This window comes from Apodemus sylvaticus, chromosome 18, assembly GCF_947179515.1.
Source record: "Apodemus sylvaticus chromosome 18, mApoSyl1.1, whole genome shotgun sequence".
NCBI lineage: Eukaryota > Metazoa > Chordata > Mammalia > Rodentia > Muridae > Apodemus > Apodemus sylvaticus.
In genome coordinates this window covers 68217664-68220669 of record NC_067489.1, presented here as the reverse complement: position 1 = coordinate 68220669, position 3006 = coordinate 68217664, and the positions used below count along the sequence as shown (strand labels likewise).

The window sequence follows — 3006 nt, the reverse complement described above, 5'->3', positions numbered from 1 at the left end:
GCATACAAAACCAAAAAAAGTTTATGATTTCAATTTCATAATATTAATTGCAAACTATAATGTCCACACATATAAATTAATGTAAAGTATAGCCAATTAAATGACTGTCATATTTATCTAGTGCAAAGTTTAAGATGAACCTAAATGAAATACAAAATAATATTGTTTTCTCTTCATTGGCCTAGAAACAAAATTGATTTAGAAGCGATATGGTGACCACCAGTCACTGTGACGTTGTTTCAGCAATTAGCCTATTTAGGCAATATGTTGTTGCACTTCATAAAAATGCTCTCTGGATTAAACACACATGTATATCAAGATTAGAGACAAAGAAATATAATGTCTATTTGCAATAGACTAATAAATAGAAAACCTGTTTATTTTTTCTATTGTTCTCTATGCTATATTATTTATAGAAAATAATGAAATAAACCTAGTCCTCCACAAACCATGAAGTGCACAATATATGATACAGGTAAACGGATGGAGCCTGGATAATCGAGTAGAAGGAACTAGCAACTTCCAGGAAAGTAGGTTAGAGAATAAGCTTGAAATAACAAACTGGGCTTCCTGTCCTGGCCGTGTTAGGAGAGCAGCAGCCATGGCCCTGCGCTACCCCATGGCCGTGCCCTCAACAAAGCCACAAGGTGAAGAAGAACATCAGGGAACCAAGACACAGCCGGCCTCGGGCGCCTCACCAAGCGCACCAAGTTCGCGAGGGATGCGATCCGGGAGGTGCAGGTTTTCGCTCCCCAAGAGCAGAGCGCCTTGGAGTCGCTCAGTGTCCATAGACAGGCGCGCGCACTCTAGTTCATCAAGAAGAGGGTGGGCGCGAACATCCAGGCCACAAGAAAGCAGGAGGAGCTGGCAATGTTCTGGCAGCCATGAGGAAGGCAGTCGCCAAGGAAGATTGATGAACCATCCCCCATAAAAGATAGTTCCAAAAAAAGAAAAAAAGAACAAAATGGCAGTCTGCAGAGTTTCAGTAGGTGTGCATTTTATTTCCTTTCCTATCACTGAAGTTTACCTGTCTAGACAACTGTCCTGGAGGTTTTTATCCTTCAAAAGAAGCAAATTCACTTGCCTGCATGGGCAGGATAATTTGTTTATAAACATTAATATTTGACTTGCCACATGTTCATTTGCTTCTTTGGGCAGGAACCCCTGTAGCACAGGGTGACATAATAAGTTATATAAGATGATACAGGATTTCTGCTCTACTTTTCACTGGATCTGGATACTGAGATTGCAAAGATTCAGCACCAGCAAGTTGTATGCAGTGCTGAGGACAAATATCAAAACTTTGTGTCTGTTAACCCAGTAATTTACCAACTGAGTTATACTACCAATTCTGTGTATTTCATTTAATCAGAGCAAAATGCTTCTCATTATTTAAAAATGTGTGTCACAGCAGAACTGAAAAAAATTAGAACACTATAGATGCAAAGTTGTGCTGACTCATCTAGTTCAGGCCTGTGTTCAAAACTAAGAAAAGAGAGAGAAGAGAGATAAAGACACCAAGAGTGATAGAGTGAGTAGAATTTTATCTCAGAAATTAAAATAATCTGCACATGATTTGGGTCTGGGATTATGCTGGTTAATATTTTGTCTAACAGAGTAAAACAGGGTGACGTTACATATATTATATTCATCTCGCATAATGAAATCATGACCCCCAAACACATGTTCTTTACACTTGCAGTTCCTAAAATTTCAGGGACAATAATATCCAGTCTTAAGGCTGAGGTGAGAAATTGTGCTCATAATGATTGCTTCATACTGGGGATTTGTGAGAACACATTCTCAGATACTGTAATAGGGCCTCACAAATGAAAAGAATAAGATTCTTTAACAATGAAAATAAATGTATTAGTAAGAAGCCTTTGAGATTGAACAACCCTACACTGACCTGAGCCTTGTGTTCTTTCTTTGAGCTGTTTTCCAGAGCTCTGTAAAACGTAAAAAGGCCAGAGGCTGAGGCACTGATCCAGGAAGCTTTGCCCTGTAGCAAAGAGGAACTACACCTGTGACAGGGCAGATTCTAAGGTAATCAGTAAGGTTGTGTGTAAGGAAGGTTGAATGTCTGTGAATTTGTAGCCCAGCAAACCTGCCCCTGTATACCACAAATACAACATTTTGTTCAGGTAGAATGTAATAGGCATTGGATTTCTGAAACCATACAGAAAACAGAATTGTAAACTACCACAGAAACTCTGCATATATGGTAATGAAAAGCAGTAACACAAAGTTGTCCATAATTCTTTCTTTGTTATTAAAGAGCCTGTTATAGTAGTGAGGTAATCTGATTTCTGATGTTACGTTTACTTAGCATTACTTGAGTTAACAAGTTTTGGATATATTAATAGTGTGGAGGCTCATATGCACTGCACATGTGTTGGCACTCACTACACATGTGTACACTTGCTAATGTGTAGGGAAGCTGAGGTTGACAAGACTCTCTTCCTTGACCACTCTCTGTCTTATAAATTAAGCTTGCTGCATTGTCCAGATCAGCTAGCTGCTTGCTCCTAAGTTTCTGTCTGTGCCTCTGAGAGAGAATTACAGGCCAGCTTATATGCCTAAAACTCTGTTCATCTGCAGTACATTATTTACAAGAAAGAGTAATTATGCTGTGTTCTTAGTCACTTTCCATCACAGTGCACCCTTCACATTCGTCTCCACACAGTTTTGTAGTAGTGATTCCCATCAATATGTACTTGGTATGTTTTACAATAATATTCAGGAACAATATTCATTATTTTGAAATCAGTCATTTTCTTAAAGTTCTGCATTGAATCTCATGATTACAAAGTCCTAAAAGGAAAACAATAGACAACCTTCAAATAATGTATTCAGCTATTTCTTCTCATGTGTGCTTTTAAGTTTTTTTCTTAGATCCACATATCTTTTCCTCGGATTCTTCAAGTATTCTCTTTGAAAATAATTCAATTAAAGTAAATGAGTGAAATGTATTTGTTTAAGATTTATATTGCATACTATTTCTCT

At 37.9% G+C, this 3006-nt stretch overlaps 1 pseudogene; it reads left to right on the top strand.

Moving 5' to 3' along the window:
* The first annotated feature begins 601 nt into the window (after nt 1-601).
* On the top strand, nt 602-914 carry LOC127668398 (60S ribosomal protein L36-like; annotated as a pseudogene).
* Nucleotides 915-3006: the final 2092 nt, after the last annotated feature.